The sequence below is a fragment of the Oncorhynchus nerka genome, unplaced genomic scaffold (genome assembly GCF_034236695.1).
Source record: "Oncorhynchus nerka isolate Pitt River unplaced genomic scaffold, Oner_Uvic_2.0 unplaced_scaffold_2750, whole genome shotgun sequence".
Classification (NCBI taxonomy): domain Eukaryota; kingdom Metazoa; phylum Chordata; class Actinopteri; order Salmoniformes; family Salmonidae; genus Oncorhynchus; species Oncorhynchus nerka.
Window position 1 is genome coordinate 8,182 of NW_027038548.1, and position 13,041 is coordinate 21,222.

General features: G+C 42.1%; 1 long non-coding RNA gene across 2 annotated transcripts; it reads left to right on the plus strand.

Annotated features, from left to right (window-relative positions):
• The first annotated feature begins 265 nt into the window (after positions 1-265).
• On the plus strand, positions 266-2,489 carry LOC135567017 (uncharacterized). Of its 2 annotated transcripts, none has more exons than XR_010462238.1 (4): positions 266-542; positions 1,847-2,107; positions 2,212-2,313; positions 2,438-2,489. It is a non-coding gene; the product is annotated as an uncharacterized LOC135567017 (long non-coding RNA). The 2 variants fall into 2 exon arrangements; XR_010462239.1 differs by lacking the exon at positions 266-542 and adding an exon at positions 1,614-1,745.
• The last annotated feature ends 10,552 nt before the right edge of the window (positions 2,490-13,041 follow it).

A 13,041-nucleotide genomic window follows, 5' to 3' on the forward strand; every position in this document is an offset into this window, starting at 1 on the left:
GCTTAAAATAAGGCTAGCTTTGTGTCAAATGGAACGTGCCCTGAGTGCTTCAAGGCTGCCAGGATATGCGCTGAAGAACAAGTCTCAGGACGTCAGGACCTAATGGCCCTGAGAGTCACATCCATGGGCTATACCCCGGACTCCAGAGTGACAATTTTAGCATGTGAACAATTTGACAGGTCAAATGCTACGTAAAACGGTCAGTCCATATGTATCCTCCAAAGCATGCAAGGATGTAAATTTTTTCAAATAATGTTCGGTTTTAAATGGCGCGATTACCACATTTTCCGAACCCTGATGAATAAGCTGGACAGTCTTTTCGAAAATCGTGAACAATTACGACGATGGCCTAGGTTATCGTTGAGACATACCCCGGAACAACATATGTTATCGTTGAGACATACACCGGAAGAACAACAAGTTCGAAGGCGGATCTTTCCCTGGCAGGAAAGTGGACAGAGCTTCGACGGAGCGCGGAAAAGACTTTGTGATGGGGAATTGGAAACGGATAATGTTCAGGGCTAACAGGACCCCATATATCTGTAAGAAATAGTTAAAATAAATGTTGAATTATAAGGTGTGTTAAAATGTAGGTGTTAATTTTTGAAAATGTATACCCCCATTTAACTAAGGGGTAGAGCTCTTTCTCTCAAGCTAGGGTCTGGCGCAGACAACTGTAAGATCTGAAAAAATGTATTATTTTATAGTCTATTCCTACATTGGGTATGTTATGAACGTTACGTTTTATTAAAGTTTGTAATAATGTACAAAGACCTGCATCCAAGGTTTTTTTATTTTTACATAAAACACGTGTGCTGCATGTTTAAATATTATTCAAATGGGTTACTTAATTCAAACATGTCTTAAAGGTTGTACGAAATATTTTGGAATTCAATAAAAGGAATGTTTAAAAACGGTATCTCACCCTTTAACTATGGGAAAAACCTATTTAACAACTTATTCCAACTCTATCACGAAGTAAAATAGAATCCGAGTGTTTGTGTGTGTGTGTGTGGGAGGGTTCTTGAGGCGGAGCAACAGGTGTGTGTGTGTGTGTGTGTGTGTGTGTGTGTGTGTGTGTGTGTGAAAATCCTAAAGTTGGGGGGGGGGGGTCCCAGAACTCTTATCTGTAGAGAACCGTTTGAAACAAGGTGTGCACTATCATGCATAAGGCATGTCGAGATATCAGCCGAACAGCGGGGGTTAAACATAGATATCTCTAATCTGCGGCCCCCACACACCCGGTTTGCAGACAGAATGTCACGACATCCCCGCCTGTTGTTGGCGTGTAGCATACATCTCTCAAAAAACTCATTCCGAACTTTTAGATAGTTAGGGACAGAACTATTTTTTAACGTTGTCAGCATTGCTTTAGCGCAAACATAAAGGCCCGAATATTGAGCTGCACGGACAGATTAAAATAATAATAATAATATTCGGAATAAGGGAATCTCGCATAATGGATATTTCTGAAGGTGAGTAAATGAAAAAAAACATATTTTAAGATTTGTTTGAATATTATTGGAATATTAAACCCTAGTTATTTGGGTATTTCAAAAAAAGCCCAATATAGGTTTAAAAATAAAAAAAAGTGTAGATATAGCGTATAACTGTTAACATTGTCTAATGGAATCTAGGATCCCCGACATTTACGCAGCTTTTACGCGATTTACCCGATCTGGAACATGATGGGGGTTCGCAGGAGCAAAAGTCTGGCAGACAATCACCAACGGCCTTTTTTCGTTGTAAGTCCTTATAATTAAACACATACCCAAGAAATATTTATATATAAACATTTTAAAAATAGGTTGTACTATTTTTTTAAACTATTTTTATGTATTTACAGCCGACATACAGCCCTTTATGATAAAGGATGCGTTATGGCCAGCTGACACGCAGGACTTTGATGCAATTCTACCGTTCTGTACGAGCGCTTTTTCAAACTCACCGCGAATCCAGGGAACATCGACCCCCTCCCGACATATTCAAGACCCCAACAGGCAACGATCAACTGTGGCCCAAGTACACTGCTCCGAATCAAGCCCACCCGAAAACTACTGTTGGGCCGGGAACTTGCTGCTTCACGAGCCGGCGCTCCAGGGACAAGGTATGGGACCATTATACCATTTTGTTATTAGTTATCAGCCTTTTTATTAGTTATAGATCTGTTGATAGCCTATGTTAAAACAAGGACAAATAATGTTTTTTCAGACTACCCGGAGACAGATCCAGCAGAATCGGGAAAGCTAGAGGGAAAAAGTCACACACCCCCGGTTTCGGCGATTCGTCACAACAAGCGCCAAAAAAGCCGAGGTATTTTAACTATGTACTGTTAATATATATTATTATAACGGAAAGGTATTTGACATTTGTATGTAGCTAACATATATATTTTTATATCTAATAACGTAATTATGTATGTATTATTTTCAATCAGACTCCGCACCGGCGAAAAACGGCACAGACGACCACATAAATCTAGAGCTGGGGATTCCGGCGCCCTGAGCATTCCGAATGAAACACCCAAGAGACCTGTTTTTAATGACATGTCAGATGTTGATGACCAGCTATTCTGTGATGCGGCCAACCTTATAGACCCAGTCAATTCTACGGCCTCAATACCTGCAGACGAACAAGAAAGGTTTTTCACATTATTTTCCAGGGCTTTGAAATCGAGGAATGTTTTGCTATACAAACGACTGGGGGATTTAATTGAGAGACAGTACAGAGACGATATGTTATTCTGGCATAGAACAATTCCACGCATGTTAAACAGCAACCCCATTAAAAACGCAAATACAGACGCTAAAATCATACATGTAACACCAACCATTACAGAAAGAAAAAAAACGAACACTCTTAATTATCCCCAAAAAAATGGCAGAACTAACGCAACACGGGGAGACAGTTGAAAGCCTCTTATCCCAGATTCCAGACGAACTCCTAGAAGTTATAAGACGTATGAACGATTCAGGAACGTTAGATGAAAGCATATTAACACAGATTCCAGCCGAACTCTTAGAAATGATTAATCGTATGAACCAGTCAGGGGGGGTTGAGGAAAACATGTTATCCCAGATTCCCGAAGCCCTCATAACCTTAATTAATCGTATGAACGCGAGTCAGACAATTTCGGCCCCGATAACCCCGACAACGATAGAACAACCCGTAACGCCTAGGTCCGTAGAGTCTGAAACGCCACAAGATGTTTTTGGGGAATTGGACAATTATCTAATAAATCTGGCTGCAGATGTTCAGGATAGACGTGTCAGGGTTGTTTACAGGAATAAATTCAACAATACAGAGATTCGACAGTTTTTCAATTTCCTATGTGTGAATCAGAATCTTGACTATGCTGTATTTTACATGATGATAATGGACACTCTGAATGACCTGTTAGAAACAGCAAGAGATTATGGCGAACCTCGTGATGTCTTACAGTTGGAAATATGTGGAGATATACTGAATTATGCAGGCTCTCTTATTTTACCCAATGGCGAAGCAGATCTTGAACAATTTACAGCGCTGGTAGAACGCCTTGTTCAGTCAAATTTAGCCATCATAGCCGATCGAACCCTAGAGCTTGTAGTGCAAATAATACGTCAACCACAGGGGGGCGGGGGGCAGAGAAGGAAGCTTGATAGCCTAATGCAGTCAGAAATCATAAGCAATAAAAGGGCCTACCTCATAAACGTTCACAATCCCGATAATAAGCTATGTTTTGCAATAGGCCTAGCGCATTTACTTAACCCCGGATGTACTGATCTGACGGCATTGCAAAAGGCTAGAGAGATCCAAACGGCGGTGGGTCTCGGGATCCATGAAGGCGTGGCATTCTCAGACATTGTCAAATTTGAAAACCTTCTGAATATCAAGATTGTGGTTTTGTACCACAGTAGAGCTAATGCAGCTCTCTTGAAGTTCCAAAACACCCCCCAACCGCACCCCCAGATTCTGTACTTTTATGTGCAAAACGAACATTACTATGCCGTTACAAACGTCACGGCGTTCCTAGGGGCAACCTATGTGTGTAGATCCTGCCATACCGGCTACAGCCGAAAGGGGGGGGCACTCGTGCCGTTATAACTGTTCGGTATGTCAGGATGCCGAGTGCCCTATGCAGACCCTAAACTTGACACCTTGTGAGGATTGCCATCGCACATGTCGTTCGACCTACTGTTACGATAAACACAAAATTGAAACATGGCACCCTAAGGCCGGTAAATCTGTAAGCATTTGTGCCATTAACAAGAAATGCCCAAAATGTCATTGCAATTACAGCCTTAAAATAGATAGCCCTAAACCACATGTTTGTGGAATCCTACAGTGTCCAATCTGTAAAGGGGGTCTGAAAAGCAGAAATGCTGAAGTGGTTCAAGAAGTGACACACGAGTGTTATATTCAGCCCTTGGCTGAAGATGAACCTTCAGAGAAATATGTGTTCTATGATTTTGAGACAAATCAACAGTCGGGGGATCATTTGCCTATTTTTGTATCTACCATGACATTCACGGGGGAAAAGTGGTCTGCAGAAGGATCCAATTGTGCACTACTCTTTCTAAAACATTTTAGAAAACCACAGTACCGAAACTTTACGTTCATAGCGCACAATGCTAGAGCCTACGACTCGTACTTCTTCTGAACCCCTTGATAAAGCAAGGCATAGCGCCGAGGGTCCTAGCGCAAGGGAGTAAAATCCTGTGTTTTGTAGATCCCGCCTTCAACCAGAGATACATTGACAGTTTAAGCTTCTTACCCATGAGATTGGCTCAAATGCCAGAGGCCTTGGGTTTTGAAAACTCTGTGAAAGGCTGGTTCCCCCACTTCTTCACATCTGAGGAGAATCTACACTATATAGGATCATATCCCAGCCCAGAAATGTATGGGTGTGATCAAATGTCTCCCAAAGAGCGAGAGAGATTCATGACTTGGTATGAGACAGTAAGACATGGTACCTTTGATTTCCATAAAGAGATGGAATCATACTGTGACAATGATGTGGTTATACTCGTGAAGGATGCCTCAGATTCAGAGAAGAGGTAATCAAAGATGCAGGTATTGACCCTTGGAGTTGTACAACGATTGCATCGGCATGCATGAAAACATACCGTACACACTATATGCCGACATCCTCTATAGCGATCCCCTCGCCTGACAACTACCGACGCCAGTTCAAGGCCTACTCTAGTGGGTCCATTCAATGGCTAGAGTATATGGCCCAGGATAAAGACATTTTTATTCAACATGCTTTGAATCGAGGGAGAAGGCGTTTGGCTCTTACCATGTAGATGGCTACACCAAGATTGACGGGGTTGAGACCGTGTATGAGTACAACGGTTGTTTCTTCCATGGTTGCAAATCTTGCTTTGTGCCCCAGAACATATGTGTCCTAACCCAAAAGACTTTGGGGAAATGTACGAAGAGTTTCAAGACAAAGTTGATTCGTTACAGGCTACTTACGGTCTAAAAGTGGTTGTTTTGTGGGAGCACGAATGGACAGCCCTCAAAAAGTCTGATCCTCATGTTCAAGCATTCCTTTCCAGCTTTGACATCCCAGAACCTCTGGAGCCAAGACAGGCCTTGTATGGCGGCCGTATCAATGCTTTGACATTGAGGTATGTAGCGCAACCCGACGAGACAATAGGCTATGTGGATTTTACATCCCTTTATCCGCATGTAATGAGTTCCTCATGCTATCCTATAGGTCATCCTGAAATTATTCATCGTGATTTTGACTTACCTCAAAACTATTTTGGTCTGATCAAAGCAACAGTCTACCCTCCAAGGGGTTTGTTTATACCTGTGTTGCCTTACAGGGGCCCTCAAGGAAAACTTTTCTTTCCCCTTTGTCGCACCTGCAGTGAAAACATACAACAAACCCCATGTGATCACACAGATCAAGAAAGAGCACTGACAGGTGTATGGGTCACAGCTGAATTCTCTAAGGCTTTAGAGATGGGGTATCGTGTGGCCAAAATCTTTGAAGTATGGAACTTTCCAAAGAAATCAGACACTCTTTTTAAAGAGTACATCAAGACCTTCTTGAGATGTAAGCAAATGGCTTCAGGCTATCCTGCATCGGTCACAGATCAAGAAAGTAAAGACAGGTACATTCAAGACTATCATGACAGAGAAGGCATCCTTCTTGACCCTGACAGAATAGAGGTCAACAAAACCAAACGAAATGTGTCGAAATTGTACCTAAATTCGCTTTGGGGCAAATTAGCGCAGAGGTGTAATATGTTGACAACGTCGATTATTAAAGACCCTGAAGAATTTTTGAATTCATTTTTTCGGACCAATACGAAATTTCACATTTTTCATTCTTGAGTCAAGACATTGCCTTGGTGCAATGGCGACGTAACAAGAAGTGGGTTCTACCCCGGGTAATGTAAATGTGTTTCTTGCAGCATTTACCACGGCCTATGGCCGACTTGAACTGTACAAGCTCATGGAGCAGCTTCAGAGGCGGGTACTTTACCACGACACAGACTCTGTGGTCTATGTAAGCAAACCAGGGATTGGAGCCCCCACTCAGCAACTATCTGGGTGGCTTAACGAGCGAACTCGCAGAGGGTGACCATATCACAGAATGGTCATCCTGTGGGCCCAAAAGCTATGCTTTTAGAACGCTAAAGAATCACGTGGTATTGAAAGCCAAAGGAGTGACTCAAAACTATGAAAATGCCCAGCGTGTAAACTTGGAATCAATCACACGCTTGGTCGAGGGGTTCCTAAATGACAGGAATAGTGACTTGGAGATTTTGAGCTCCTACAAAAAGATTGTTAGGGATAAAAATGGCTTCCATCTGAGGAATGCCCCACTCATTAAAAGATTCAGGGTTGTCTATGACAAGAGAGTGCTTTTGCCTGACGGGACTACATTGCCCTATGGCTACTGACTTATGCTACAGGCCGCAGTGTGTCAGGCGTGACTCAAAAACTATGAAAAAAATACACCTCGTGTAAAAACTAGGAATCAATCACACGTTTGTTTGAGGGGTGGTTCCTAAATGACAGGAATAGTGACTTTGAGATTTAGGAGCTCCTACAAAAAAAGATTGTTGTGTATAATAAAGGGCTTCAATCTGAGGAAGGCCCCACTTACTAAAAGATTCAGGGTTGTCTATGACAAGAGACTGCTTTTTGCCTGACAGGACCACATTACCCCTTTGGGTGTTGACTTATGCTACAAGCTACAGGGTCTTAAAGCTTAAGATATAATGACTGCTGTAGAAGGTTTTGACCCCCGGTTGCAACTACCATTTTCGGCCTTAATCGCAGGGCCTTCGAATAGTGGTAAAACTTGTTTTGTAAAAAGTATTTTAGAGAATTCTGAACATGTGTTATCTCAAAAGCCTGATAATGTTGTGTGGTGTTATTCATGTTATCAACCTCTGTATGATGAATTGTTGAAGACAATAAAAATCAAGTTTGTTGAAGGAATACCTGATACCCTGTCTGATGATGAACTTTACCTCCTCATAAAAACAATCTGTTGGTTTTGGACGATATGCTATTTGCAGGTAGCGAACATCCCGAAATTGCCCGAGCGTTTACCCAATATACGCATCATAGAAACCTGTCCGTGCTTTACTTGGTGCAGAATGTGTTTCACCAAGGTAAAAATAGCCGCACCATCAGTTTGAACGCCAATTACATGGTTTTGTTCAAAATCCTAGAGACAAACTACAAATTAACACTCTAGCTCAGCAGATGTACCCGGAAGGAAATCCTACTTTATGGAGAGCTACGAGGACGCAACCCAAGCGCCATTTTCTTATTTAATCGTGGATTTAAAAGCAAATACTCCAGAACACCTGAGGCTACGAACCGGTCTGTTCCCGTGGGAGTGGCCGGCTGTGTACATTCCTAAAAAAAAGTAGCCGCTATGTCTCTGCGTTTAAAAAGAAACTTGCCCCTCTTGAGAAGCCTAGTTGGGGCTACATCTAATGAACGGAAGGCCATCTTGGGTCACTGTTCTTCAGATCTCATATTATCCCTATGTGAGATTGCTTTGAATCTTCTCAAAGGACGCATTCCACTCACCCTGACACAATTGAAAAATTAAAGAGACAAAAGACCTCGATCAAGCTCTTTGCCAATAAAAGGGTCAGTCTTCAAAAGAAACGACATAGCATACAACAGTCTGGCGGTTTTATTCTACCTTTACTAAGTATAGCCGTGCCCTTCATCACCAGCCTTATTGCAGCCCGACGTGGTGGTTGAACACATAGGGTGATGGCCAATAAAATGTATCTGGTGCCACAACAAGAGTTGGATAGACTTAAAAACAAATGCAGGGGCCCCGAAAATATCAGACAAACAGCGGAAAATGATTTGGATACGGCCATGAAGGATATTTTGAATCAAAAAGGATTGAACCCCTATGATAAGGTCCAAAAATACACAAACCTCTTGCAAAGGTATTTGTCCTTGGTGAAACAAGGGAGAGAGAGACAGGCCATTTAACTATTTCCCTACAGGACCCTTTAAAAGATGACGAGCCTCGCGAGAGCCACGCCCCTGTAAGGCCGGTACCCGAGCTTACCATCTGAAGATCAAATGCCTGTTGAAGATAAAGTTATGCATGACTTGTTAACCCATGTTCCGGCACGTAACAGGAAAAATGTTAGCTACATTATGAACAAGCTAAAAGACTCAAATGGGGCAGCTACTTGGAATGACAAAGGAGAGTTTATCCTTCAGGGGCTGTTGTCAAGGGGTCACATATACTTGACTTGCTTAAAAGTACCACATCTGCCCACAAGGTGGCTGATGACCGAAGACCTCCAGGGTGGCTTCAGTTTCTTAAGGCCCTGGCCATCCTCAACATACCCCTCTCGGGTGTACCCAACTATAAGATTCGGCAACAGATTCACTTTAAAACACAAACCGTCACCGAGATACAGCACCCCTAAAGATGCCCCAAAACCCTCGCATCCTTATGAAATGAATGACGATAACCCATTTACCCCCCTGAACGCCTCTGGACCTTTCCCTAATCCCGATCTCTCTGGGTGGTTAGCCTTTTGAATGACTTTTGAATGACTATGATTAAATTCAATAAATTTTATTTGAAAAATAAGCAATTTAACATTTGTGGCATTCTTGAAACATTTGGCGTGAGCATACGCCTTGATTACACGTTCTTAGAGGATACACATTTGAACACTTTTGATATTTTCTAACAAAACAAGCTACAACTTTATCATTACTTCTTAAATCATCCTTATAAAGAGACATAACATCTTCAAAAGAAACTCCCCGGGATCTTTGGCATAGGTAGAATACACAGTGTTGACCGCATGTCGTTGAAAGGGTATCTTGCACCTGTTTGATATTGTAGTATATCTTTGAGCCATTTTTGGTCAGAAATTCTTTAATAGATTTGGGGAAATGTGAAAACCGGTGGGAAACCATAGGAATCAAAAAAAGTTGAGATTTTTCTTCCTCCTTCCTCTTCTAAGGTCACAGCTAGCCAATGTTCACCCGGCATGTTTTAGGATGGGTATTGACAATAAACATTGCAGGCCGCACCTTCCATTTCTCCATAGGTAATTCATCACAAGCCAACACTCCGCAAAATTGTTTTCCAATCAGTCGGCTCATCAGCCCTTCCAACTCTTGGGTATTCATGTCTTTCGCTCAACGATCCTTAATAATAATCTACTAAAACCTGTCTTCGGCTATTCACCTCCAAGATTGAATCAGAGCAGGCATAAACAATCATGCTAACAGTACAGGCTAAAGGTGTACGGAAACGCATTTCCAGCCTGAGGTTACCTTGGGACACCACAGAAAGATTTCCTGAGGTGTCATCATCTGGGGATAAATTGAAAGCATACATTGTGTAACCTCGGCAAAATCATTTCTGTCAATAGGTAAAGAGAGATCTTTTAGATGCCTCCCGGTAGCCAGGAATAGATTGTAAAATTCTCGCACAGATATGTTGTTATTAAATTGCGGTTGGAAAGCCTTAGCAGGGACCTGACGTCCGTCCTGACACAGAGCGACATACTCTGCATTGAAGTGTTGAAAATTAAAGGGGTTTTTATTTAAGCTGCCCGTATTGGAGGCGTGATCAACCAAACCTATAACTACGTATCGCGGTAAAGGGCCTAGAAATAGGTTTTCTTGACTGCAGATTCTGCTGCCCACAGGTATGCTAAAGGTTTTCATGGTAATTCTTTGAGAGGGTAAAGGGCATTTCCTTTCAGCAAAGCCTGTGAGTGACCCAGACGAACTGCCGGAGATACCGATACTTTTTTAATAAAAAGCGTGGCCCCCAACACTTTTAAGCTAAAGTCCCCATCCGTTGCAGACATTAGGCAAAACTCATCCTTGGCCCTGGTTAATTTTAGTCTTAAATCAACCGCATTTAAGAGTAAACGTTCTTGAAAGAAAATGTCAGAGTGTATAGGGCCTAGCAGATGAAACTCTCGAGATTCTGCACAGTAGCGAGCCCGGGCGGCCAGGCCTTTATTTGCACCTGTGGATGGGTCTGTCGATTCCATAGAGCCTCCTGCAGTATCCTTGCTAAAAAGCCCTGCGCTGAATTGGGTCTTGAGAGTGTCTTCAGAGTAGTTGAGTAAGCATTCCATGATGGCACGGTAGGGGTATGTGGCACTGCTTTGACTGATTAGCCGTTCCCCAAAGTCACATCCACTTGGGAAAAGATGGTGGCCACTGGGTAATTAATGAGACTCACTTTGGCATCGTTTGCAATATCAGTACCATCTCTTTTGGTAACTTTTAGACGCAAATGCACCAAGGTGTTGTTGAGGTCCAGATAGTTGTCACCGTTGCCTGGTATGAAAAACTCTATGGGGCCGTTGTCTGTAATGGCAGAGAGTGGGGCTATCTCCACATAACTGGACCTCTCTACTGAATGTTGGAGTTAAGGGGGCCGTGAAAAGATAGAGCTCTGTTTTTATAGCTTCAGAGGACATGCGGTGTAAAAGAGCCATGGTGCTTGTTCTTTTAGAAAAATACTTCCGAGTATTCTTTTACCGTTTTTGGTCCAGACCTCCTCACTTTACCCCGTCTTTGACTAACTGAGTTTCTTTTAACCGTTAACCGCCGTTTTTTAGGCTCAAGTCTTCGCCTTATACCTGGCGGTCTCTTATTCGGTCTTCGAGACAACATCATCAACCCCGAGCCTTCTTGACTCTCGACATCTGGTGACGCCTTCTGTTTATCGCATTGGCGACAACCTCACTTACTATATTTTTTGCTGCTGATTTTAAATGCGGTTTGGCTATGCTGAAGCCTCTCTTCATAAACGGTAAAACCATCCTAAAGAGATTACGAAATATCCCTCCGATCCCGAACCATACATGGTGGGCGATCCATAATATCCTGGTAACCCATTACCCACTTGATCCACATAGTATGTGACATACCTGTTAGGGTCGAGGTGTTGGTGTTCCATAATTTTAATTTAGATGTATTATGTATATAAAATATATAATACTAATATTATATATGTAGAGAGGTTTTGGTTGGTCTAAAGTGGAGTTTTACAATCGTTTTACCATAAGTAAATTCAATGTTTTCGTTCTGATCCGTTTTAAGCTCAACAAGAATGTTTTCAATATATTTCTTGCTTACAGGTACGTAGTGTGGCTTGTCGTAGGTGACAGTGATGATGTCCCCATCCTTTCCATCTATATGAACTGTTCTCAGGAGTGGCACACAGCTGTCTCCGACCCTTTGATAGGATATGATGTCGGTATACACAAATATGTTGTAAAATCCTGCATGTATATCCGCGGGGAATGGGAATAATTTATCTCTCACATACGTCCATGTATTGGGCCCCATCCCTAACATGTAGGCTAAATTACCACTGGTCTTTATCCCCCCGGAAGCATCTCCTGAGATTTGTACCCTTTTATTTATAGGGTTGTACATCAGGAATATTTCCATACTGTTCTGCGATAGCCGTTCATTCAACTCGGAGACGAGCCTTTCGACGGTTCTATAGAACCCTTTTTAACCTTAATAAATTTAGCAGGTTCCGTTAACTTTTGAAATAAAATTCCCGGTCCTTATCTTTGATATTATACCAGCTATGGGGGTATGTAATCTCGCTTGAGCCCTACTTCCCAGGCCTCTGATAACTCTATAGGCTTTGGAAAATTGGTTGTATAATTAGAACTCTGATTATTACGATATATGTGTGCTGACGCATTACTGGGGAGAGTCAGGTAGAAGCCGCTGTGTTCCATTATGCCCTCCGTTGTACACTCGAATGAGGATGTATTTTATCATACATGGGGGTTTAAATTAACCCTGATGCCTCCACTACATCCTTCTCTAATACCCAGCTGTTGAATTTTAGCGGCCAGTTTTTCCAGCGAACCAGCACTCATTTTTGACCTTTTCTCGCTTTTGATCTAAAATCTCCTCTACGTGAAACACCTTGTCTTTACCAACCGTTACCTTCTGTAATTCCTGCTCATAAAAAGATCCCGTTATAAGTTTCCGTCATAATCTTTTAATATGTAGACCGGGGTATGCACGGCAGACATTCTGTAACCGTGAAAAGCTCATCACTGTATCCTTGCACGTATTTTTTATCGAAAACACCCTCAACTTGGATATACGAACCAAGTCCCCCACAATAAATTTAAAATGTATTTTTTCTTACGGCGAAGAGGAGCAAACCATACAGATTTTTAAAGACTTGAAAAGAGTTTTCCGAAGAGACTTCGGAGGGTTTCATCCTTATACTTTTATGATAACTATTGTTATACGCAATTACTAAATCTTGAACTATATCGATATATCTATGCGTGTTGTGCGCTGTAAAATAGCGCCACATCCTCTCCTTCAGAGTCCTGTTAAAGCGTTCAACCACAGAAGCTTTCAAATCCGATCCTGTAGCAAAATGTACTATATTGTGCTTTTTCATTAGTTTCTGAAAGGTCTTATTAAAAATTATTTTCCGCCATCGGTCTGCACTTTCTTGGGGCGCCTCCTTCCTTCAAGATAGAGGCAAATGCCCTGGTCACCTCAGCGCCGCTCTTATTCTTT